This window comes from Camelus dromedarius, chromosome 4 (genome assembly GCF_036321535.1).
Source record: "Camelus dromedarius isolate mCamDro1 chromosome 4, mCamDro1.pat, whole genome shotgun sequence".
Lineage (NCBI taxonomy): Eukaryota > Metazoa > Chordata > Mammalia > Artiodactyla > Camelidae > Camelus > Camelus dromedarius.
The window spans coordinates 46,857,522-46,885,212 of record NC_087439.1 but is presented as its reverse complement, the minus strand read 5'-3'; the positions used below and the strand labels follow the sequence as shown (position 1 = coordinate 46,885,212).

At 38.7% G+C, this 27,691-nt stretch overlaps 1 non-coding gene across 3 annotated transcripts in view; it reads left to right on the top strand.

Annotated features, from left to right (window-relative positions):
* The window catches only part of LOC116153041 (uncharacterized), an 83,522-nt gene that overhangs the window by 27,078 nt on the left and 28,753 nt on the right, over positions 1-27,691 (top strand). The window contains exons 9-10 of one of the 3 annotated variants that reach the window (XR_010380610.1): positions 35-171; positions 14,921-15,039. This is a non-coding gene — a transcript (uncharacterized LOC116153041). Of the gene's footprint in view, positions 1-34; positions 172-7,229; positions 9,153-14,920; positions 15,040-27,691 lie in introns of those variants that run through there. The other 2 variants (XR_010380609.1, XR_010380608.1) reach the window with 2 other exon arrangements.

Below are 27,691 nucleotides of genomic sequence, written 5' to 3'. Positions count from 1 at the left end.
CTATCATTACTTAATAATATTATTATCATTTTAGGTACTGTTGTCTTAAAGGGATCCCTGCAAGAGCATCAAAATTTTATATTCTGTGCTGTAGAACTGGATTTTATATGCAGGTCTCCCTCCTCCAAGTTGCCTGCAGGATCCTTCTCTGGTGGATCTCAGACTCTCGGGGTAAGCCTGGCTCACAGTTTCACCAGTAGTGGGGAATATGGTCAGATAAACCTGGTTTCCAGAAGGTTCTTCTGCCATTGGAAATATTACGGAATCTTGCTTTATTCATTAGCACGTATTTAATAAACACCTACTTTGTGCCGAGGCCGTATTTCAGAGACAAATAGAACATATTACCTACTATCCAAATGCACCTTTCTTAGAGGGAGGAAGCATCAAATAGGCAATTAAATACTACAAGAGAACTCAGATGGCCTCTTGCTGACAGTCAGGGACATTTTAGTTCATATTAAAAAACACTAGGCAAGACTAAAATGCTCTCAAATGTGATTTTTAAGTTTATCAATATAATGCATAATCACTGTTTTAAATCAACTAGTACTAAAAGACATATTAAAAGTCGGCAGCCTCCTCTCCTACTCTCCCCACCACCAGCCCCACTCTGGGAGACAGCCACTTTTCACTTGATGAGCTGTCTCATCTGGCATTTACCTCTACGTTTAAAATCCTGTGCCTGTAAGTGGGGTGGCCACATGCCCAGTTTCCTCATCAGTTCCAGTTTACATCTGTTGTCTCAGCATAATTATTACCAGTGGTTCCCTTCACTCTCAAAAGCATCTCCATCTGATAACTTACATGACTGCCATTCTTACAGTGACCAGTCATGATTTGTTGCCTAAATACAGATCTGTAGACTTAGAGTGGTTGAGCCCTCTTACACCCTCAACCTTTTAAAAAATAATTCATCCTCCTAACTAAGCTATGTAATTTTGGGTTAAATCCAAAATCAGTGTTTACCCTATTTCGACTAAATATTAGTCATTGCTAGGCCAAGTATTTCACTCTGATACTGTTACCTTTCTTGTATAACTTTTTGTCTTCTCTGGAGTTAATAATTGGACCTTTAAAATTTAATTTTTTGTGTACCTGTATTGTTCCCCAAGTGCTTTAACAGAGCTGTGAAATGCATAGGCAACAATTTTTTCCAAAAGCTCGAACACTTCAGATGATTTTTCACTTCGCAATATTATTCCTCGAGGCCTCTGTCCTTCTGTTTCAGTCTAGACCCATTTGTTCTGGACCTGTTGTCCTGAGACTTCTCTTCACATTCTAAAGAAAAATGGTTTTTCCATAGACTTCAAAGCCCAGCCAGACAACTGAAGTGTAAAGGCAGAATAAATCAAAAAATAAAAAATACACCTCACAAATACCCTGGAAAGGAAGTATGCAAAGACGGATGGAACACAGCATATTCATACCCCAGCTAATAAAATCTTTGAATTTTTGTTCCTGCCTGAGGAAGTATGAATGCTACTTGCTATGCTCTCCAAAAATGAAAAACATTTATCACAGTGGAACAAACGCAAAATATAGGAAGGTCTCAGTAGCCTTCTGGGTCATGATCTTAAACTGCAAAGCCTTAATAGCTGTGGAATTTTGGAGATACGCTTGACATTCAGACTATGAAAAGAACCCTCAAACCAAAACCAAATTTAGTTGGTGAGGAGTGGAGGGAAGGAGCTATGTCATCTCAAAAAGCTATTTGATGATTCATGGATAAGAATACAACTTCTGAAAACATAAAGTAACTTAGCAAGAGATTTTGTTCTGACGTAATGATGCTAATTTTAAACTTTAAACAGCTTGAAAAGGCTGGAGAATGTCTGAAATGAAGGTCTCAGCTGATTCAGAGACAAAAAAATATAAAATCAACATTGTAAGTTGACTATACTTCAATAAAAAAGTAAGATGGTAGAGTGAGTGCTTAGCATGCACAAGGTCCTGGGTTCAATCCCCAATACTTCCATTAAATAAATCATTAATTACCTCCTCTACCAAAAAAAATTTTTTTAAAGATTACAAACAAAAGAAAGTAAAATAAAATAAATTAATAGTTCTGGGAAGGATCCACTTGTCTTCCTCTCTGCAGACCTATCTTTTTTTAAAAATAGGAACTGATTTTATTCATCCTATGCTTGATCATTTTAACCAGTTGTGTACATTAGACTTTTCTCTCCCTGGGAAGACAGCATGCTTGTTGTTGTAGACAGGACAGTGCAACTGGTACCTAGGAGGGAAATACATACATTAGTCTCACAATTTAGTAATTCTCACCTCAGTAATTTCTGCTGCAGCTGATTTTGAGGAAAACTACATCCCTTGATGAGACGTTGTCCTTGTTGGGAACCATCATTTCTGTCCCCAGTTCAGGTGGAATAAGGATAGCGCGGAAGGCTCAGCGTCTGGGGTCATATCAGCCAACCAGTCCATCTCAGGATCTCTTACTGGCTTCGCTTTTACCCAGATGGTAAACTCTCCTAAACCAACTTCTGATGGAACCTTAAGGCATCTTTTTTGTGACAGCACTTTTGGTGACTCGGTTTGGTCTGGGTCATCCCTGCTTTGTGCCAGACTGCTCTTTTGGGGTAGGCTTGACTTCGAAGGCTTGGCCCCATTCGTAAGCAGAAGCAGAGTGGGAACGGCCCTTTCCCATGGCTAGGCCAGCGTTCCGAGAATCATTTTCATCTCTTTCAAAATAAGATAAACTCTCTTTATCAATATGCCCGCCTCACCCAATTCATTGTGCTTATCTTAGTCTCAAGGTTTTCCAAAGAAATAATAAAAGCTAAGCTAAGCTAAGCTACTGACCTTCTGCTACCCTATGCAATTAATTTGTTCATTTATGAAGTAAACATTTATTGAGAATCCATCATTTTCCAAGTTTATATTTATCTTTTTCCCCTCCCCTCTTAAATATATTAAAGTTTTTTTACTGTGTTACTTGTCTTTACTTTCCTTTTAACTTTCTGGGAATATCCTAAGGGTGACAGCGGAATTTCCTTCTAAGACAGAAACACTGACTCTTCTCTTTCTCTTCTGTAGTCGTGTTTATCACAGACACACAGACACAGAGGGATGTAATTACCCCTTACTATTCATTTGTGTCCAGATTTATTGGTTTAATTACATCATCAGTATGCACTAGATCAAAAAGCAAATACAATAATGTGGACAGTAGTCTACGAAAGGCTTTTCACAGCCACTAATTCAACTCATAAATTTTTATAATGACGCCCCGAAAATAGATGGAGGAAATATTATTATCCCCTCAGGAAGCAACTGAGGCCTAACGATATTGAGTTTGAGAAAAATCAAAGGCATTGTCTTATGAATATATTCCAATCTATTTTGGCTGTTTTGGTATGAAAACTCCTAAAGAGCAGAAATTTTATCATTGCAATTATCTGTCTACTATCTATTCATGTCAGTGATCAAATATCAATTATTTATAATTTATAATTATGTATAATATTGCTATCTAAAGATGAAAAAATCCAACATCTCAATGGTTGGTGAGAAAGAAAACAAAGTGGTGCAAAGGCCTTAGATTTCACTCACAAGGTCAGAATGACTCAAAACAAGTGGTTGCAAAATAGACTTCTCCTACATTGTATGATTTTAAAAAAAGAAACTCAGAACAACAGTTGCAAGGAAGACATATAAAGCTGTATTTTTTTTAAAAGATACCCAAAACAGAGTGGGGAAGTACATTTTTATCACCTTTACTATGAAGTTCAGCCATTTGGGAGGAAAGATTAGATCATTAAAAAAAAAAATTCAAAACATTTCTGATGGATCAAAGTCAATAATTTCAGCTATTTGTAGCTCCTAAGGCAATGGATAAAGTCCAACTGCACAAAAAGCTTATCCAGTTAGTTGATGGACTCAGGCAAGTCACCTCAGCACACACATCTCAAGCCCTGAAAGAAAGGCTGTCAGCCCCTTCCATAACCTTAAAGAGTTTGAGAGGTAAACGTGAAAAAGAACAAGAATATAAAGACAATTTAAAAATAAATCTAAGTATGCTTTTGTAACGAAGTGTACTCATCACTCTTGTAATCATTGCCATATTATTTAATATTTTTTAAAATGTGTTGAAAACATTTAAGAATATTTAATATATCAGACTTGTGGTTTCAGTTGATTGAAAAAAATGTTAAGTTTAGCATCAGTGTTTACGTACAGAAAATTGGTTTGTTAAATTTATGAAGTTTTCGTTTATAAGTTATTTTAGTAATGTGTGAGTATTTGGACATATATTAATTATCTAAAGGTTTATAAATTAGGCTTTAGACATAGTACAAGTGGTGAGCATTCCTTTCCTCACAGAAGAGTCCTCTGGGCATCAAAGAAGTTGTCAACAGTGAGGAAACGCTGCAAAGTGAGAGAAAATCAAAACTGATTTTCAAATCTGCCTATCCCTACTTTGATCACTGAAATGTGCAGATACCACATAGGACATCTAAAGATCACTGTAATCCATCCACATGGAGCCATTACAATGAAGTGGGGAGAGGGAATTTTGGAATTCTAAATCATAATTGCCATTATTCTTGTAGATAGTCCATATTATAGGAATGTTTTCTTTGAGCAACCCTAGAAATCCTAGATTATACTGTATAGTTTGTACCTATCAACGTGAAAAATTTAGGTCATGGCAATTTGTATTTAATATCTATGTAAAATTTACAAGCTTTTAAAACATTTTAAAAACATCTTTTAACATTAAAAAAAAAAAGTCTATCTTTAAGCTTTAAAGTAGTTGATCTAGAGAAACAGTAGTGCAAAGCTCAAAGGCAGAAGGGAAGGATTCCTGGGGGTGAATATGAAAAATCCTGTGACTTTTTGGATACTTTTTGCTTTTTGTGCTTCACCTAGTGACCTTAAAAGCAAAGGAGTCTCTACCTGATGAGTTTGAATCTTAAAAGTTAGAACAATTCAGTCTGTGCAAATAGTTTTGGAACATAATCAAGGGAGAAAATATAAGGACACTTAAAAATTGTATTTATATCTAAAAACAGAAAAAGAAAGGATAGGTTGTTCACAGTTATAGGTTATAAGTGACTAATAACAGTGCATAATATTTGCAGATAATCCATATCATGTGAAATTGCAAAATTGCCACCTCCATGTTTAAGAGCAGATTTAAAAAAATAAAATAAAACCTCAAGTTTTGCTGACGGTGCTTGAATTCTCTTGGGAAGATATCTTACAATGTCGGGGAGAGGATGAGTAGGTTGGCAAGCTGGAACAAATGGTAGAGAAACTGAGATACACACTGTACTTAGGGCGGCCAGCATTGCTCTGGGGCCAGTTCTGACGAGGCCCCAGTGACTGACATGTGGCCGACAGACTTGGCTCGTTCACCAAGTGGACTAGGAATTTGCATTCAGAGCCAATGCCTGTGGCCTCTGTTCCACTCTGTGATATTATTATTAGATTTGTCTTTAGAGCAGTTCTTCTGGTCGTATTTCCTATGCTTCTCCATTTTTTGGCTTTTCACTTCCAGAGCCATACAGCACTGAACTCTGAAATGCTCCTGTTGCCTGCCTCCCATAAGGATACTTTCATTTTCACTCATGACAGATTTAAAGCAGTCATGGATTTTATTTTATCACTTTTAAATTCTGAAACAATTTTTCATTTTTATACACAAAAATTAACAACTTTTTAAGGTCTCACTTTTTAAAAAATCGAAATATAGTTGATTTACAATTTTATGTTAGTTTCTGGTGTACAGTATAGTGACTCAGTCACTGAAACAATTTTTCTGCTTTCTAACAGCATGTAACATTTGTCTGTTTGTCCTCTATCCTCACTGCTACTTCTGTTTGAGCTTCAGATGTGCACTTACATATTTTTAAATGTTCGCCATCAGTCCTTTTGCTCAAGTTATTCCAATCGTCATTCAATTTCATGAAACTTATCCACTAGTAAGTTCCTCAAAAAAGGACTGATGGATACCTAATTTCCTAAGTTCTGTGTTGGTTTTTCTATATGCTTGGTATTTGAAGGACAGCTTGGCTGGATATAAAATGCTTGTTTCACATTTCTTTATGTGGAACCTTTTTAAAAGGTTCTTCTATTGTTGTCTTACTTTATATGTTGGTTTTGAAATGTCTGATGCCAGTCGAGTTCTTTTTGTCTCTGTAAGTTATTTGGTCTTTTTGCCTGGAGGCCTTTAGTGTTTATATTTATCTTTGAAATCTTCTACTTTGACTAGAAGATGTATTAGAGTTTGATCATTCTGGATTAATATTTCCTGGCACTCAGTGAACTCTCTGAATGTGTAGACATAAGTCTTTTTTCACTGTAGAAAGATGTCTTGGATTGTAGTTTGTTACATATATATATAATATATATATTTTTTTTAATTATTGAAGTATAGTCAGTTTACAGTGTTGTGTCAATTTCTGGTGTACAGCATAATGCTTCAATCATATGTGAACATACAAATATTCATTTTCATATTCTTTTTCACCATAAGTTACTACAAGATACTGAATATAGTTCCCTGTGCTGTAGGATTGTAGTTTTAAATATTAGTTCTGCCTAATTTTTTTTCCAGCAAGGACTCTGTTAACACCCAAATTATTCTCTTTATGCCTTTCTTCTGAAGGAAAAACATACATATATTCCTTTTCATATTCTTTTTCGTTATAGGTTATTATAGGTTATTACAAGATATTGAATATGGGTCCCTTTGATATACAGTAGGTCCTTGTTATTTGTCTGTTTTATATATAGTAGTGTGTATCTGCAAATCTTGGACATTCTTTGTCTTCAGTCTGTGCTAAATATGTAGTTTGCAAATAAATTCACTTTTTCCTTCTGCTGTTTGTATTGTTTGGGGAGGATATATGCAGAAGCAAGCAGCTATACTGCTGTCATTATTTGAACCTACCTGGAGGTCCACCCACTTGGTTTTTGTTAAAAACTGGCAGAAACTGAGATTTTGACTACTAATTTCCATCTTCATTCATTCTTCCATGCTAACAAAAACTCAGTTTGCAGTGGAGAAAATAAAACCAAAGGTTTTTTTTTTTTTTTTTAATTCAATTTTTCCAGGATCCTGTGGCCGGGTGACATAATATATTCAAAGAGCTATAAGCAGAAATTTATTGGATAGAGTTTGCAGGAAAGTCTCAAGATTGATAAAATTGGTCAGGCACAGCTGGAAATAGTTTTTCTTTTCCTTTTTTCCTTTTTTCTTCCAGGAATTTAGATATGATGACTGGAAAGGTAGCACCTATCTTGTGGCCGTAAGGATAAAAGTCAAAAGCTAAGGATGACAGAACAGAAAAGTAGGGGCCTGAGTGTTTGAGGACCCGCATCAGCCCTGGATTGCCTAATGTCAGATTTCTGCTTGTGTAAGAAATGTGAGCCCCTTTCTTGATTCAGGCACTATTTGTCAAGTCTCTGTTCAGATCTATGTCTTGACCAATACCTTAACTTTTTGAGGTATTTTCTCCTTTGTACTGCAGAGATGATCATTTTTCACAGTTCAGCTTGTTTAGGGCCCCACTAACCTATTGCATATGCAATTCCTTGTGTATCAGTTACATGTTAAGAGACTCAAGGTTTGCATCAGTACAGGAATACAGAGAAGATGATAAATGTTCCCATAGGCACCTTTCTTTGGTAGTCTCTGAACTTTTCTTCACTTTGTACTTACTTCTGATAATAATACTACCTCTCAGTTACAAATAAGCAAGGCTTAAATGCCCATAAAAACAAGTCACTGGCCAAGTTCCTTATTCACTTACTTATCCATAGTTCGCAATGTGAAATACACAGCTTGCTTAGCCAGGCGTTAGGTGACATGTGATGCTACCAATGAGGGGTCTGTTACGGGCATGCCAGCCGTGGGAGCAGGTGCACCATGGTGTGAGAGACGCCTGCTACAGGGAGGAGGAAGGTAAGCAGGGCAGTGCTAATTTGGGAAGACAGAAGGCAGGGGAGCAGAAAGAAGGTTACAGTAGGTAAATAGAGAGGGCTCCAAACAGGAAAACTCAGAGGAAATGTCAAGTCTAAATTAAAAGTAAATAGAGAAATTCTTGGGGTGTATTATGCTTTGTCTCTTTTGTTTCCATTATCCCAATGTGGATTTACATCCCCTAGCAGAATTCCTTACACATAGGGAGGGTTCAATCATTATTTTTGAGTGAAAGATTGACTTAATAAACTTTAAGGTAGGGAGTAATTATTTTTCTGATGAACCTCATGATCTTGGACTACCTAAATGTTTTATGCTTGATTTCTTCATTGTTGAGTAACACGTTGTTATAAAAGGGTGCCCAGGTTTTGTTTTATTTGGGTGCAGTAAGACACATAGACACAGAAATGACTGTCATGAAGGAAGACAGTTTTAATATCCACATAACCCTAGAAATAGAAGCCCAATGCATCCTGCAGAGCCACATGGGGAAGCTCCCGGGTTGGTCAGGAGGCAAAAGGAGGAAGGCAAAGACATGGACAAGAACATTTATTGTGGTTTCTGTGGGAGGGAATGGGGGAGACAAGGTAAGCAGGTTTAGGATTGGCAAGTTTGAATAATTGAATAATAAGGCCCTGGGGCATAGGGTCTGTCCCTAGTTGTCTGGTACGTGGCCCTGTTGTGATTAGGGCAGGGAGCTAGTGGCCTGGAATGTAACAGGCCGATGAAGGCTGGCGGTAAGGGCTCTGGATTGGTTGGTTGGCATAGGAAAGGTGAATTTTTTGCTGTCTCTAGGAGTTAGCTAATCTTGGGAGGTGCAGTCCTTCAAGAGTCAGCAAGGCCTCAGATGTCAAAGCATCAGATACCAAGAGTAGAAAACATGGGTTATTATACACATTATTGCAATGACTTCAGTTTCCTGGGATTAACTAATAAAATATTCTTGATAGATAAAAGCTAATTTATAAGGTAATTCTGCATTCTGTAATGCTCCTCACCAAGTTCCTATACTAAAGTCTACAAACCAACAGATCCTAACACAGCTTCTGGTACTGGGCTGTCTACCTTGTGAGCCCTCAAAAAATAACGTTTCATGAATGCTATGGAGAGTTTCAATAAAATATTAAAGGTAACCAACAATAGCACAATTAACCAATCGTGAAACTGTAATTGACTGTAGGAATCATGCTCCCTAATGCACTGTGTTATCCAGTAAAACTATGCTTTGCCCAGAGCAAAGTTCTATGCAGCTGCTCTTGAGAAAGCCTGAATAATAACCTTTAGGTAAATCATCTCACTTCTAGTCAGAAGTCAGGAGCTGGTTCAAAAGAACTGAACTCTGGGGAATTCGAGGGAAGTTTCAGAAAGAGTTTTCTCCACTTCTGCTTTCTGGATTTTCAAAATCCTGTTGAATTCCTTCCCAGAGATGAATCATGGCAAGCCTGATTGAAATCTAGACATCTGGTCGTCTCCAAAGCACCAGTAATAACTGCAAGCCAGCTGCTACCAGAGCAATTAGGAAAATTCCAACACCCTTAGCTGATGGTCTCTCCACTTTTTGGCAATAAAACAAAGTGTGAAAGATCCAAAGAAATCTTCAAGGTCATATCTTTGTTAGTTCCCAGATGTGCCACTTCTTTTTTCTCTACTTCCTAGAACAACAAAACAGTAATTATCTGTGAGTCATAAACCTTGTGAGTCAGCTCTGTGATTATTATTTTTCTCCAACTAAATAAACTGTATACACCCCTCACGATTTAATTTTGAACTCAAGTGGCCTACTCTTGCTGCTTAGCTACAGATAGAAGCTTGGGTATTAATGTGTCTAAATGTTGCTTTAATAATTATTTTAGTCTCTCATCTTACTCTCACCTCATGGGAAATTATGGCCTTCTAGGGTGGTTGCTCTGCAGGCTGCAACTGCCGTTAACCAACCTTGGTGGAGACAGTTTCATTGATTGGCAACCAGTCAGTCTAGTGTCATTTGTGTTCCCAGCAGAAAGAAATTTTATTTTAAATCACTAATTCTATAGTACCAGAACTCTTGGTTTATAGCCTTCTCAATACAAATAGCTTCTTCCCCATTACTTAAATGGCAAAACACTATTCCAGTTACAAACCATCTAAGTATATATAACTAGCATGATCAAAGGTAACTAGATTTATTTCTAGGAATATAAAATTAAGCAAAGACATGAATAAAGTGAGTGTTAACGGTATATAATCCAGTCTTTTTTTTTTCTTCAGAACCATATTAGGTGGCTTTCTCTTAGCAGGAATAATTCTGTGTTGCATGGGTGTTGTTTTTGTTTGTTTTGCTTTTGCTATTAAAGAAAAAAGACTCATGTTAGGAATAAACAAAGAATTTATCAACATCTATAAACCTGTGAAGCTTTATGGCATCTTTATAAAACACTTTCATGCCAGTTATTTTATTTTGATTTACAGAAACACTGTAAGGGAGATGGAGCAGGCATTGCAATCTCTATTTTAGAGTTGAGAAAAACTTGTATCAAAGTAAAACACTTTGCTTTGCTTGCCCTTAGAAACATGGCGAATAAACAATAAAGCTGGGATCAAATCTAGCCCTTATAAACGCAATATGTGGGGGTTTTTTGTTGGTAGTTTTTTTTCTTTTTAATTAAACTATACCCTGACTTTAAGACATAATTCTCCACTCAGAAAAATATACCTGTTCTCGTCCAGCACTAACTCCCACTCTCACCAGCCTGTTATCGTCTCGCCGTCTTCCCTGGTCCTCAGCTTTTGTTTGTTGTGAGTTTTTTAATTACTGACCCCATTTTATAACTGGTAATTGGTCTGTTCATATTTTCTATTTCTTCCTGGTTCAGTCTTGGGAAATTGTACCTTTCTAAGAATTTGTCCATCCTTTTAGCTTGTATATAATAATTTGTATATAATTTATATAATGATTGTATATAATTTAAGTTTGAATAATGGCTAATGGCTGTGTTTAGCAACTAGACTGCAAAATTCCTGAAAATGTAATAATTGACCAACCCTAGCACACCACCACCTAGAGGTCTTTTGGAAAAGAGTGGAACCCACAGCAGCACAGCCGCATCAGACTGAACCATTAGGCCCAACCTTAGCTGCTGATCAGAATGGTAGGAGATTCCTGAGAAGATTTCAGTTTGAGTTCTTGACCTTGTAGTTCCCTCACCTTGCAGGATCTCATAGTCATCATCTCCGTACTCTCTCCCCAACTTCAGTTTGAATCTCCTTTTTGTCTTTCTTCGTATGCCATTAGCAAGCCTGTTTACATCACTATTATTTAGAGACCATGATAGTGAAGAGTAGTCCTTCCTGCTCTGTCCCCCATTCCAGGCAGGTGAGTGTGGGGCTGGAACTCTGACTCATGTTTAGGGCAGACCCCACGCCAGCAGAGTATGAGACAAAGAGGAACTGAAGAGAGTACCTGGCAAAGGCAGGCTGGGCAGGAATCAAGAGAAAGTCCAAGGTGTCCCTGGATCTGAAACTACATGTCTGGCTCCAAACAAGGCCAGCCACACCAAGCAGGGGCCACGGCTGGAGCCAGAGCTGGGGGACCCTGAGGCAGTCACAAATGAGCAGTGTAAGTAAGAGTGCAAGGGAGACATTGGCCTGCTTAGGAGAACAACATGACTAAGGCAGTAACAGTTGGCTTCAGAGATAAGTGATACAAGAGAAAGCAGTTTTACTGAGATGGGTGCATTGACACATTAACCACAGATCATTCCTGTGAATCCATTAAAAGCAGTGCTGGCATCTCTCAGGCACTCACCCCACAGTTCCATTATTTTCTCTGGTTGATCAGGATGGTTACCAGACTCCACAAGAAACAGAACTTTCTTGCAGCACCACAAGATCTCCATCCCTGTCTCTCGCTCACTCATATTCCTGTTAGATGGCAACCTAGATCATTCAGTTCACCAATAATCTAGCCGACTAATTCAAGCTAAAGTGTCTATGACTGATTATGGTTTGAAAATGCCCCCCTTCCCAGATTAACAGAAGGACTTCAATAACTTATTCCAAAGGGATTGATTAGGTGGGCATTGTAAGTAGTCTTTGCAGGGCTGGGGAAAAGGCATGTGATGTATTTTCTTAATATGTGAATCTACCACTATCATATGGAGGTTCAATAAATTGTTGGTTTAAAAAATAACTCAGAAATTCTGAAAACCATCGTTCGAAGATAAAGTTGCCTAATTGTACCTGAGGACAATGTGAGGCTCAAAGGGAGGAAAGAAACAATCTGGAGTCAATTTAATGTGGACAATTAAGTTTCAGATAAAAATAAGGTGATGTTTAGTCACAAGCTATAGAAGTGCAGAGAAAGAGAACTAACATTTCCTCATTCATTGAATGCTACCCTGTTTAGGGTGTTTGTGTATCATGATGAGACTAAGCTTCACAGTGGATTTGAATCAAAATCAAGCCTGAGTCACTTCCTTAAAATGCATAGCTGCTGGAAAGAAAACAGATCAATGCTTTTTTTTTTTTCCACCAATAACTTTTCAACATTTAAAGAGTGCGAACAAACAAAAATGGAAGAACGAAAACCCACCCCCTCCCAAGACATTGGTGATGTAATTTATGACTTAGGGAAGAATCAGACATACATCTCATGAGCTTTCCTAATTCCAAAAAGGTGTTAATGACTTTTGGCAGTTCTCTCAAGTTAGAGGTTAAAGGTTCCCCAACAAATTTTAACACAGTCTTCGTAAAACAAATTAAATACAAGAGGAAGTTTGTCATTTGGGATAAAAAACAAGGCATAGTTCAGTTTAGTCTCATTGAAACCTGGCTCTTGGTTTGTTTCCTTTTGGGCTCAAAGTAAGGCCACTGACAGTAGATTATTTGTACAAATAAAGTGCTGGTGGGTCCAGAGTCAGCTTCTACTCTGCAAGATTCCTTTTCCTTAGATGTTCCCTTCTTTACTAAGTCTGGACAGAAAGCACGCTTAGATCATTTTTATTCTATCTAATAAATGAGAGACTAATTTTTAATTCTACACATACATTATTTCATGTAATCCTCATAATAATTTTTAAAGTTTACATGTATTATTTGCCCCTTTTTTTGTAGTTGAGAAAATTTAGACCCCAGAAGCATGAAGAGACTTGGGTAAGGTCACACTCAGTAAATCTCAGAGCCAGAAATCAACCCCAATTTATCTTTACAACCTCTGCTAATTCCCCATCATACCACTTCCCAGAATGATCAGGAAATGGTCCTGCAGCTTGGGAAGCACAGTTTAGCACCTTTTAACCTTCTTATGTGAAGGGAAGGTTAAGTGAAACAAGCTAGAAGCCTGACTATGCAAATGAGAACTACCACAGAGGGAATGAAATGAGCTGCTTTTGCCTGTGGGGATAGCAGACGGCTTCCAAAAGGCAACCGCTGGAGCCGAATCAGCTCGACTTTGAATGATGGGACATGTGACGAAATATGGACATGGGGAAAATGGGAACACTGCTCTGAAGGAGCTTTGCAGTCGATAAAATGCTCTCTAAAGAAGTAGAATGTTAAAGCTGCTACTGGGGACAGGGTACCACCTTCACACACAGACCCTATGGGCTGCACCCAGACCACCAACTGTTAGGATTTTCCCAGGCTGTGGAAGTCTCCTGGCTCCTGCTCCCGTGGCAGTGGGGCTGCAGGCTGGGTGGCAGGGATGTCCAAAGGATGGGTCAGGAGCTGCAGAAGTTCTACACATGGTCCAAAGTCCAGGAAGTTCCGACCGGAGTCTCTGGGGGCTCCCTCACTTGTTTTAGTCCCTCCATGAGGTAGCAACTCGGGATGAAGAGCTGACTGAGGCTGACAAAGCCTCGATCCCTGGAAGACCACTGGACCCAAGTTTGTGTTGCCTTCTCTGCTTGTTATCAGGTTACTTTCCAGGTGAAGGTGGTCCCTCCCATAGCTTATCCACAGGCTGGTGAGGCAGGCAGTGGAGTCGCTTAGGTGATGGGTTTTCACAAGGCAGAGAGTGTTGAAATTCTTAAATTTTACTTCAAAATAATTTCACACTGAAAGAAAGGTTGCAAAAATAGTACAGTTACCATATATACCTTTCCCCATCCTTCCCCTATGGTTAACATCTTATGTAACCACAGTACAGTGATCAAAACCAGGAAATAAACATTGTTATGATACAATTAACGAAACCATAGCCCTTATTTGAATTTTATTAGGTTTCCACTAACGTGCTTTTGCCGGTTCAGGATCCAATCTAGCATCGTTTCCTCTTAGTCTGACTTCCCCAATCTGTGGCAGTTCCTTGATCTTTGTCTTTCATGACCTTGACACTGTTGAAGGTTATGTTCACTTTATAACTGACCTCATTTGGGATTTATCTGTTTATCGGATATTTCCTTATGATTAGATTGAAGTAAAGCATTTTTGGCAAGAATACTGTGTCCTCAGTGCATCATATGAGAGGGTATATGTTGATGTCTTATTACTGGTGATATTCACTTGGTGAGGGAGGGGTCTGCTGAGTTTCTCCACTGTAAAGTTACTATATTTCCTTAGAAACTAATAAATTTCTTGGAGAAATACTTTAAGCCTATGCAAATATTTTGTTTCTCATCAAATTTTCATCCACTAATTTGAGCATCCATCAGTGAATCTTGCCTGCATTATTACTGTAGTGCTTGCTTAATGCTACCACATAGAAAATGTGATTTTCTATTTCTTTTATTCCTTTTGCATTTACTAACTGGGATTCTTCTTTAAGGAGGAATGATCTCTTCTCCATTTATTTATTTATTTAAGGATTTCTTTATGTCCATATGGACTCATGGATATTTAACTTTTTTCTGAGGGTTATAATAAAATGCTATCAGTTATCTTACTGCCACAATTAGTACTGCTTTGGCCATTGATTGACTCCTCTGTCCTTTTAATACACCTCCACTAGTTTTTGAGCACTTTCTTACTTGAATGTTATGATTTGTCTCTTTTCAGCATGTGCTCCTAAATGTGTTAGCCCTTGAGTCTCATCAGTCCTAACCAAACAAGCTGGCTTTTCCAAGAGTAAGTAGACGGGAGCCTCTCAACTTTGCAGTTTATCTAAGATTCGTTATGTTCCCTGGGCTCAGCTCCTGAGATTCTGATTTAGCAGATGTGATGTTGGGTTTCTATCTAAATCTTGCAAAAAAAACTCACTAGGTAATGATTTTAAAGCTAGCCATGCTTGGAAGTCACTCTATTATTCTAGAGAATACGGGAGTACGTGCCTTATTGGCCCTAACTGTGCTACTCAAAGTGTGGTCTGAGGCCAGTAGCCTCAGCCTCAGCCTCACCTGGGAACATGTTAAAAATGCAGGTTCTTAAAGAAGCAGACCCTTGGGGGTGGGGCTGAGTCATCAGCATTTTAATGAGCTCTTCGGGGGTTTCTTATGCATGCCGACATGTGGGAAACACCGCAAATATACACAAAAATCACAGGCAGGCAAACACAATTTAACCCTCTGGTCTAAATATTACCTGAAGCAACTGCTCCTAGTTGACAGGCTTTTCTGCAAGGGTTTGTTTACCTAAACATTCCCCCATCCACTGCTGTCTTTTCTTGGGTATCATCCAAATTGTTCGGAAAGTATGACTCCATGCGTCTATAAAGCTGTCAAATTAGAGGGTAAAAGTGGATTCTTGCTGGCAAAGAGTGATACAGATATTCTGACACAGAGCACCACTTCCTTTTCTTTTAATTTTCAGTGTCCTTCTCACAGAAGAAACAATGCCAAAAAACAAAAACATAGTGTATATGGGAATTAAGTTGTTTTACTTAAGCTCTATTTGTACAACGAGAATTACTCTCCAACAGACATATGTAAGAAGTGTTCTTTGCTGTTGTGTCTTAATGTATCAATTGTGTACATTATCGTGTATCTGTGGCAAACCCCACATAAATTATAATAATCTAGTTATGGCAGTACACATTGGGCAATCATGCTATTTTATTTAAAGGTACATGCTTAGAGAAAAAGAAAAGGACAATGATAATGAATCTATTGGTCAAGTTTACCCACAATAGCCTGACTCAGCTGAGTCAGTGGAATCCTTTAAAAATCACTTTTTTATGTGATATATAACCAATCATACATATTACTTTGTTACTCCGTGATCAAACTACTCTGTTCAATCATTTAGCCAATAAACATCCATTCTGCCAAGTATTGTGCAAAATCTAGGGGAAATAAAGATGAATAAGAGTCTAATAGAGATGAAGGTGGTCACAGTAATGACTGCTCCAGTCTTTTTTTTTTTATTGAAGTACAGTCAGTTATAATGTGTCAGTTTCTGGTGTACAGCATAATGTCCCAGTCATGTAAATATACATATATATTTGTTTTCATATTCTTTTTCATTATTGGTTATTACAAGATACTGAATATAGTTCCCTGTACTATATGGTAGGACCTGTTGTTTCTCAATTTTTGAGCCTGAACTCTTAAGCTATTATATTATCCTATTCAGCCCCTAAACACTCCATGCCGAGGTGCTGGCTGATTTTTTATCCCAGCAGCCCAGCTCCACATTAGAGTCCTTGCAATGCTTTTCTGGTACATTTTAAAAGTCTCTCTTCCTGCCCGTCCATGGTTAGCTCCCTTTGTCTTCCCTGAAGTGGGTGTTCGCTGTGAACAGAGAAGCTGGGGCACCTCCTCATTACCACGGGGCTGTTCTCCAAGTTCACCTTGCTGTAAATCTCTCCTACTGTTTGATAGTAACCATTCTTCGTACATGGCACTCTCTGAACCCAGTAATAAGAACTGGAGATTCAAGTTTCATGTAACGCGGTGGGACAGGAGTTACCGTGGGTGGCTAGCCCATCCCTAACGTTTGATGGGCCTGGGTCAAGAATGCTAATGGAGGCCCACATCCCAGTTGTCTAAATATTTAGGATTATAAATCAAGCCAGGAAACTGTTACAAAAAGTATATCCCCTTCATGGTGCCTTAGGAGGTCAGGTTTTACTTCAGAGTAATTGAACTCCTTTCGTTCCTCACGGTGGAGAAAGTAAGAACTGCCCCCACCCCCCACCCAGGGCTGCCCACTTCCTTCCCATCCCCCACTCTGTCCTTGCACATGAACATGGAGCCTCCAGCTCACACATCCATGCTAGATCTTCCTCCCCAGCAGAGAGGGGCCCCTTAGCCCCCTGTGTTGCCTCTAGCGGTACACACACTGGAGCTGTGGCCCACCCGCAAGATAGCAGACCAAAGGAGGAGGCCTGCCAAGGCCTTGGATGTGAGCTCAGGGCCTTTGGCAGGAAATTGCAGATCCCGGGGCTTGAAGGGAGGCCGTGAGGCTGGAGGAGACCCTGAGCACAGCCCTCCACGGCACAGGGCTCCGGGTCAAGGCCCTTCTTGCACAGATCTCAAGTTGGTGCCGATGGCAGGAGCCCCTGAGTGTGTACTTCCTGCGGTGCAGCTTTGACCCCTGGGCCATTCATTCTGAATGACTCCGGTATTTGATAAAAGGATGCAGTGAGGTGAGGTAGCAAGCTAATACTTATAAAATTGCCATCATTCTGAGCTTCATGCTAATGGCTAAAAGTAACCTTTCAGCCTCTAATGTCAACGAGACCAAAGTGAAGATTAATGCAGTTTAATTCAATTTGGCTAATTGCTTGTAATAAACATTATGACGTTCCAAAAAGAACTTTATTTTAAATGAATGGAAGGCCCCTCAGCGCTTTCTTACATGCAGTCTGATTGACTTAGTGCTGCCTCTTTCCAAAACTCCTCTCTTGAATATGTAGGTTATTTGAATAATTTCCTCTATCTTGGTTCATTTGAGTGTAAAAGCAGATGATCTCCTAAGATTAAAGGTTTGACACTTAAGTTTTCAAAGTATCAGCCACAAGACAATTGAATAAAGCCAGTCCCTTGACACAGACTGGTCAAGGAGTGCCCGCAATTGGGTTCTGATTCAGTAGGTGTGGGGTGGGGCCCAAGAGTCTGCATTTTTATCAAGTTCCTGGCTGGGAAGGGGCGGCGGGGCTGATGCTGCTGGTCTGGGGAACCCGCTTTGAGAACCAGTGCTCTAGGTTTCATCATTACTTTTGTGCTACAGTCACAGCATGGCTTCCATCTATAACCGCTCCCGCTCACTTAATTACATAACTGGTAGTCCATCTTCACTCCAAGTAACCACATAGGAGATTGATGTCCACAATGTAAGCAGTTTGCACACCAAGACAGAAAAAGTTACCAGTCAGATACAGTTTTTCAAGTTAATGGTAAATTCTAAAGTTCTTAATAATAATAACCTCTTGTGTCTCATCCTTTTTTGCTACCAACATGACCATGGATGCTGAATTTTTTCCAGATAGCAGCTCCAGGACACATTCTATGAGAATCTAACCTCCAAAAATACCGACTTTCATAATTAGCCTAAGTAACCTGAACACCTTTTTCTTCTGGATTTGTTAGTTGTGCTGTTAGCTAAACCCTACCTGTTCTACTTGTAGCACATTATTACCCCTAACAAAAACAGGTTGTGGCCGCACGTAAGACTAGCTCCTGTGTGACTGGCCATGCCCAGGAGGCCTCGTGCTCTAAGCACAGATCCAGGGATTTAAGCAAAGCTCCCCAAACAAACCCAGGGGAACAGCCATCTGCCAGCTGTTAAATTTCTAAAGGATTGTTAAGCTCTGGAAGCACACTATCAGTGAAACCATGTATATTATTTTCTTCTGCGGTCTATGTCTGTGGTTCCTTTGTACCATCTGCCTTCTGCTGATAGGCAGCCTGAGTCTCAGGCAGTTTTGGTTGGAGTGTCTCTGCAGGACAGGGAGTCAAGGCTCAAAGTAAGACACAGTGTCTGTACTCACATCGACCCTAAATATGCATTTACAAATCAACCCAAGGCATCTTTTCCAGTTACTCTCAATTTCTGCGTACTGCAGGTTGCCTAGCTCTCCCTTCCCTTCAGAGTCATCGTTTTCATTGTAAGTAGTTGGCCAGTACAGGACATAATATGAATAAGAAGGGATATGGCAGGGTTCTCTGGTTATTTGTGTTTCTTAAAATGCAGTGCATTCTTCCTGCTTTCAAAGCAAGTTCCAGTTCTCATGCAAAGTGTGGCCTGTTGAGGCTGTGGGCACCCTGTTTACTCAGCCTTAGACCCGACACCCTCACCTTGTACTGGCTTTGACGTCTCTGCCCTCCCACACCTCATGGGTCCCCTGGAGTGCTATGCTCCTGGGGCATCACGACCTCTCTATATAATTGGGGCTGTAAGGAATGGTAGATGTCCAGATTGAAGCATCTCAAAGAGACAATTAATAAAAATGTCAAGACAGGGGCAGCAGAGCATTAAATCAAGTTCTGGGCGTGGTTACATATCCCTGAAGCCCGCCCTGGCCCTCAGTAGCAGGAAGCGGTGATTCTCGTTCATACCGCCTGTGATACCACTGTTGCTGCTGCCACCAACTACCTGGCTCTCTGTCTGTGTTGTCACATTGTCCCAACTTCAACTTATCCCCGTCTTTCACAGCCCCGCCTCTGTATTTCTTCTGACATCTCCTGACACCACCCGACCTGTTCTCTCCATATTTCCACTTACACGACTGAGTTAGAGACTCTGATGATCCTTTTCTGGGTGGAGATTTTCATGCTAGGTCACCCCTGGGATAGGGCAGAGGGGGAGGTGGGGAAAGGGAAAGGAGAGAAATGAAGGCACAGATAGAATTCAGGAACTTGAAATATTTCCTCTGCCCTCAGACAGTGACTTTGCAATCTATAAATGAGTGACTAAAGAAAACAACTGTAATGGGCAATGGGTAATTGAAAATAGAAATATGGTTTTATTGACATATTACAGCTAAAAATCAAATAATCTCTCTATTAATACTAATACAATTTAAACTTTAATATATTCTAGTTTCATGCTACGTATTATCCTATGAATTCTTTTGTGGATAAAAACCATTATATAGACTTTGCTTGTATGATTAATTCTACCAAAGAAATGATATTATCTGCATGTTAATATATCTACTGGATTCAGTTAATTTCTAAAAAGAGCTTTTTTTCCCCCCTACCCCTGACTTCACAGGAGGGAGAATTTTCTGTTTTTGGAAATGTGTGTGAACAAAAACATAAAATGGCAATTAAGGGTTAGTTTTTATTTGTTTTGTTATTTATTTGTTTATTTTTATTTTGGGGTTTACAGTAATGGGTGATATCACCCAAGGCAACCCATACATGATTGTGAGATGCCATTTTCTTCCTGAATTCATTTTTTAATAAAAATTCCATGTCTGACCATGGCAGAAGTCCATGGTATTTCTTGCTTGGGACGATGGGTGGGAATGTTGGTTGACCACCAGTTACTTGAATGACTGTTTCTATCCAATTAACAGTTATGAAAATCAACCAAACACTAAGGAATTCATTTTTTTACCCTAATGTTGATTTTATCAGCCTTCTCCCCTGCCCTGTTTTTAAAGAATAAATGTAGGCGATTGATGTGGAAGTAGAAAAAGGAACAGATCAGAATGAAAAGTACTAACTTATGTATTTACCTAATTAAGATCAATTTAATTACATTAAGCTATTAAATTTAAATACATAAAGTTAGAGAAGTGGACTAAAATGGGGGAAAACAAAAAAAATTGATTGATACTGTTTCAAAATTTCCTATGAATAATAAAGATTTCCCTAGACCAAATAGTCCCAACATTTATTCATTTTTTAACAAAAGAATAAATTTTAAGGATGCTATGGTATATAGGGTATGGGGGGTTATCTGAGGGTGTTTGGTAGACGTTTAAAGAACACCCAGTGAAAAAGAGTTGCAGATAATCTGTGTGGAGGTTTAAGGGTGAGACCATGATAAATTCCAAGAGTGGTGGGGAATCCTTCATTTGATAATATGTTCCAGGGTGAGTGCAAATAACCAGTACTTAAATAACCACTATTTAAATTAGAATATCTAAATAAGTGTCATTTAAACCATAACCGTTATTTAAATCCTACTCTAAATAACATAAGCTATTATATAAAGAGCTCATATATTATAAACTGAACCAAAGATTCTGGACAACTTAAGGTCTGAAGTGGGGAGAAGACTTACTTTTTACTGTTTACCTTCTGGTGCAGTTTGACTTTTTTCCTATACTCGTTTTTATTTTTATAAATTAAAAAAAGAAAGAATATGGTTGGTGCGGATACTTAATAGTACAGCTTCTGTAGATGATAGAAATATAATAAATTTTGTACAACTTAACATTACTATGAATACATGTAAGTTTTGTAGTTCTATTCTATTGCTATAGAAATAGGTGTAATACAAATGTTCTGGTACATACTAGGTTTACATACTGAACAACACAGTGATACTGTACACTTAAGCGTATGTAAAGAGAATTTCAGTGTTTCTGATGAAGCAGTTATCCAAGTCTATATTTGCCAAAGGAAGTATATGGAAAATAATTAGGTTGTGCTTGTTTTGGGGAAAAAAAGCACACAGGAAGTTTTTTAAAAACTATTTCCAATAGAATAAAGAAAGTTGACTTTCTAATAAGAGCACTTTCGCGGACTGTAATTACAACAACCATCTTTTCATTGTAACATTCTAACACATGGCAGTTATTTCATACAAAGAGGAGAAAGACATTCTTAGGGCTTTTGTCAGTTATATTGGCTTTATAAAAAGAATAAAATAACTCATCTATTTTTTCTTTTAAAGAACAGATTGCCTTTATCGAGGAGATAGAAGGTGTCGTTAAGGAATTCTTTTCATCTGAACAGGATCAAGGAAATATATTCAAAGTTCACAGCAGCGTTGATTGTTAATAGTGAATTAAGGGAAACAACCCAAATGTCACTCAATAAATAAATTTATAAAATGAAACACTATCCAGAAGCTAAAATAAATAGATTATATGTACAACTCAGCAAGAACTAAAAAAACAACATTGAATGAAAGTTATAGAAATACTATGTACCATGGATGTCATACAGGTAAAATTTTAAAATCTATGAAACAATACTTTATATTACTCGTGGGTCCAATTGTGTGTAATAAAAGCAGACAGTATGTGCATTGGCTATACTCCAAGTTTGGTTGCCTTGGAGAAGGATGAAAAATGAGCATGGAAAGGGAAAAACAGGGAATTTTACCTTTGCAATAATAATTTTGTTATTAAATAGTTAAATTAATAAAAGAAATTAAATTTTATTATTAAAAAGAAGAGAAGAAATTGAATTGAAGCAAATATAAAATGTTAGCATTTTTCCTTTAGGAAGCTGGCTTAAGGAAGTTTGTTAAATTATCTGTTGTACTTTTCAAGTTTTTTTCATTAGCAGAACTACAAGCAAAACAAGAAAATAGATTGGATCTATCTAAAAAAAATGTAGAAATACCCTTAGTATTATAAATTATTAGGATAAGTGGTGCATGTAATAATTTGGAAAGTTAATGAGTGTTTCTAAACAGTGGTCGGTTTTGATTTTTGAGCAACTGGAAGTTCCAAGGGAATGGACAAAATAAACCAAAGGGAAAGGAAAGCAACAAATAGAAAACATTAAGTAAAAATACGTAATATAATTCTTTGAATGATCAATCATCTATGGTCTAATGTACCAATATTTTATGCACCAGTAAGGGGATAAGGTGGAAGAGAACATTGCCAGTTTTGGCCATTAGGTGTCATCAATCTAAAGATGAAGCCAGATTGCAAAGATATTTCTATGTAAAGCAAAACAAAATAAAGTGCATCTTAGAACTGGCAAAATGCAATATGTCAGTGTTCTGGACCTTCATCACAGATTAACCCAGCAAAGAGTGCACAGAAGTTTTACAGGGGAAACTTGTTAAACATTTCTTCATGAAAGAAGACCAAAAGAAATGGAAAGATACATCATTTTTGTGGTTGGGATGACTTAATATTGAAAGATTCTGCTTCTTCCCATACTAATCTTTAAGTTTAATACAGTTCCAATCAAAATCCAGGGAAAGTTTTTAAGGAACTTGAAAAATGTGTTCCAAAGTTTATATGAAAAACTTAAAGTCTATGTTAAGTTTGGAAAAGAAGGGGAAATGAAGGCTGAATCATTAAGAAATGATTCAGAAAAATATTTACAAATATCAGAAAACCCTACTACAGAGGCTTACACAGGGGGTGACTTGACTCACGCACTATGATAAGATCCAGAATCACAAGTAATTAGAGACATGCAGATTAAAATCATAATATAGTATTGCTAAAAGTTAGAAAGTCGTATAATACTGTGGGTGAGGATGGGGGAAAACAACCCTCATTTACTGCAGAAGGTTGGGGGTCGACTTGTGGGGCCATTTTCAAAACCGATCAATCCATCTCACTTTCCCTGGAACAGCTCACACATGGGTCACCAGGAAGGTGCACGCTCAGAGATGTCCATTGTGATGTTGTTTATGATGGTAGAGATTTAGAGACAACATTAGTTCATCATGGTGGAAATGGAGAATTAAAATGCAATGGAGGCACACTATGGAATATTCTGCTATAGTCAGAAATGGTGAACCAGAGCCACAGACAACAACAGGGACAGCGTTTAAAAACCTAGTGTGTGGTGAAACAGATTGAGACATGTAGCATAATACTATTAATGTATGTGTTCAACATCAACTCACACAGAAACAGTGCTATTTTTTTTCAGAGATGCTTACATATCTAAGGATAAATTCCAAGCCTGTTATTCTTGGTAGCTATGAGGGGCAGGGTAGGAGGGAAGTGGGGAGCAGGGATAAAGGAAGAAAAAGAGAGGGCTTCTGCAAAGAAAAGTGATAATACACCATAAATGGAAGAATATGATTATCTTAACCCTCTGTACCTGATGTATAAAGAAGGGGGAGCGAAATATGTGCTGGTGCCTGGATTTCCGGGATCTTCTAATCACTGTCGCTGGTTTACTTGATACTGTTCATATATTGTAAGCTACGTAGAAGCATGTTTTGTGTTCTGTTGCCTCTTTTATGTCAGTGCTTGCTTTAAACACAAGCATGCATGTAAATCACTATAGTGGGCTCTGCTGATTTCTGTGAACTCCACTAGCTGCTACTGCTTTTGCAGCACAGGCTACTTTATGTTCCACCCCAATATTTCCCTAAAGAACATAACACTTTGTGAAACTTGTATTGCAGAAAATAGCTGAATATTGAACTGAAACTGTAAGAACAGAGAGCGAAAAGGCCAAGAAAAACAGAGCCGGTGACAATTTGCAGGTGCGCGAGGTGGCTGCTCTGCATGCAGGTTTAGATGCTCCTCTTGTCAGACGAGGTTCTCAGGTGTGTCAGTTAATCCTCTGCACCTGAGATCATTTGCATAATCACGTGGCTGGCCTGGGATTTGATGCCCGATGGCAACTTTGAAGTTCTTTCAGATCCTCTCTCTCTCTCCTCTTTCTCTTTTCCTCTTTCGTTTCAAATTTCACAGGAATGGATTTGTGGAGAGGCTTTTTTTCTTGATGTAGAAGCTGATCTTGTAAATCTTTTGTAAGTCGCGAAGTGTTCAGAGCTGCAACAGAAAGGAATTGGACACTTGTATTTTACTGCAGCTTCCGGAAGGCACTATCATGATCTCTTTGTAAATTTGTTTACCTTCTTGGTTTTTTTTTTTTAATTTCGTAAATAAATTAATGACCTCCTCAAAAATCACAAGTGACACTTCAACTTTAAAACTGTATCTTTAAAACAATGGAAATTAATGTCTACATTGATTTACAAACTACAGCCAAAATACAGAAGGGAAGTTACTTCATTTCTTTTACAGCCTTCCTCTTCTGCAAAATAAGCACACGTCTTGAATACTGGCAATAATACATTAGCAGAAATTTTAGGGATACAAATTTATTTCATTCATCGCCCCCATTATTACCAATTAGCACTCTACCTCCAAATAAAAATCAAGCTGAAATTTAGCACATATCTTGGCTGTGGAAAAATTTTTAAGCACTCACATTTCAGAGAATAGAGTCTGGATGATTAATAGAATTCAGACTTTTCTTTTTTAATTTAGTTTCTTCACTGAGATAATAGTGTTTTGCTTCTCCCAAGCCAGGGGAGGAAAAAATCTTGGAGCAAATTCAGTACATGCCTGAGATTTGAGAGACTTTAGGAAACCTTACCTGCTGCGGCCTCGCTAACTAGTTAACATCAGTTACTACAGCTTGCGTGGGAGGAAGATCTTTGTGGGGTTTGTATTTGTTTTTTGTTTCTTTATCTTGTTTGGTTTTTTGTTGCTGATACATTCCTGTTTTTAAAGCACATATGTATGGCCTATATCTATGTATTTCCTACTATGAGCCAGGCATTGCTTTAGGCTCTGGGAATGCAATATCCATGAGCCATTACAGCATTTATAATCCAGAAAGGGGAAATAAACAATTAAGCAATTTAAATAAGGTACCATAAGCACTCCTCTAACGTAAATCAAGAGCCCTGTGGGAGCTCATAGTAGAGGCAACCAGAGGAGGCTAGACTAGCAATTCAAGTCAGGCTTACTGAATAAAGGGGTATTTAAGCAAAGCCCTGGGAGATAAGCCAGACTCAGTCCTGTGGAGACAAGAGCATGAAAGGAATGTGTTCCAGGCACAGGGAGACACAGCCAGGACTAGCAGGAGGTGATGTTGGAGGGAGAAAGTTACAAACAGAAGGATGGTATGACTAGATGAATATTTCAGAAACATCATTCTGCCTGCAGGGTGAACATAGAGAACAACTAAATCTGTCAGGAGTTCAAACAAAAGCCCATCTACAGTAATGCAGTAAGGACAGAGAAAGAGGATTGATTTATGGAAAAGGTAAATCTCCAAGATAGCTGATTGACGAGCTATTGGGGTGGGGTTGGCAGAGAGCAGTTGACCCCAGCCCCTACTTGAATTTTAGCCACAGTGGTGAGCAATTAGCCATTCAATTACCCCCATCCAAATGCAAGGGAGGCTGGGAAATGAGGATGGGCTGTGTGCCCAGGAGTAAAATGAAACAGGCTTGAAAAACACGTTCCATCATCTCTGCTTTAGTTGCCAACCAAAATTGACTCCATTTCCAGAAGCTGAGCTCCAGGTTGGTAGGTGGGATTGAATAGCGCAGTTATTTTCATCATTTTTCTAAGTCGAGGAACATTCAAAGACTGAACACTCATTTGGAGATAACATGTTTTCACTTCTGTCTGAGAAGGTCTAGTCCCACTCTAAAGACTATGCAGTCAGCAGTGCTAACCCGTCCACTATGCAGTCAGCAGTGCTAACCCGTCCACATAATTCTTCCACCACTTTCATTTTCTGAGAAAACATTGTTAACCATACATATATACTTCCATGTTTTCTCTTTCAGCAAAATATCTATTATCTCAACCAAAATGACTAAATTAGTTATCTGTTTCTATTTAACAAATTACTCCAAAACTTGGTGGCTTAAAATAACCTATTATTATTGCTTGTAGTTTAGGGAGCCAGAAATTCAAACAGGGTACAGTAGGAAGTGTGATGACTGTGTCTGGGGCCTCAGCTGGAAGACTCCAGGCCTTGGAGTGGAGTCTTCTAAAGGACTGCTCATTCATACGTCTGGGAGATGCTGGATGTCAGCTGGGGCCCTCCATTCCTCTCTACTTGAGCCTCTCCATGTGGGCTGGTTTGACTTTGCACACAGTATAGAAGCTGGGTTCCAAGGACAGGTGTCCTGAGACAGCCAGGTAGAAGCTGTGTCTCTTGTATGGCTCAGCCACACAAGCCACAGAGCACCGCTCCCATCACTCCCCACTGACCAGGGCTGTCACAGGCTCTGTCTGAATTCAAAGAAAGAGTACCTAGATCCATTCTCTGTGGGGAGGGGTATTATCCACCTCTCACAAAAAAGCATGTGAGTGGGGAGAAATACACTGGTGTCACCATTTTTGGAAAAATACCATATGTCACAATGACTTATTTTAATTTGGAAAAGAAGCTCAAATCCCAGGACAGCTTTGGTCCTCAACATTATTCCTTCTTAATTAGTGTGCCTGAATAGGTCACTCTTCCAAAGTAAGTAAATGAAATGAGGGACTAAATTTCCAGCCTCTCTAAATTGTCAATGAAAAAGATCTCTTCTTACTCAAGGTTACTAGCTCTTTGAAGATTATTATCAGAAAATATACTAGGGAGAAGCCAGTAACATAAAAGCAACTCTGCTATGGCTAATTAATTGGGACGCTTTGAGTTGCAAAGTGACAGAATTAAAATGGAAAGCTGGTGGTATAATTCAGTCTGAGTCCAAAGGTCTGAGAATTGGATGTAAGTAAGTCCCTGTCTGAGTCTGAAAGTCCAAAGAACCAGAAGCACTGAAGTGTATGGGCAGAAGATGAGTGTCTCAGCTCAGAGACAGCTGATTTGCCCCTCCTCTGCCTCTCTGATCTAGATGGCTCCTAGCGGATTGGATGGTGCCCACCTGCATTGGTGAGGGCAATCTTCTTTACTCAGTTTACCAATTGGCATGTTTCTGAAGACACTCACAGACATAATGTTTATAAATAAACGTAAAACACCCAAAATAATGTTTAACCAGCTATCTGGGCATCTCTTAACCCAGTCAAATTAGCTCATAACTTTAACCATCAGAAGGTGGATGGGAACTTTGACCAGCCTGGTCACCCCGAGTGGCGAGGATTCAGGGGCTTATGATTGGAGTAGTCAGGGGAGTAATTCCTGAGCTAAACAGAGCAGCCCTGATGCCAGATGGCAGGTGTAAGTAGTTGAGTTCCAAATTCAA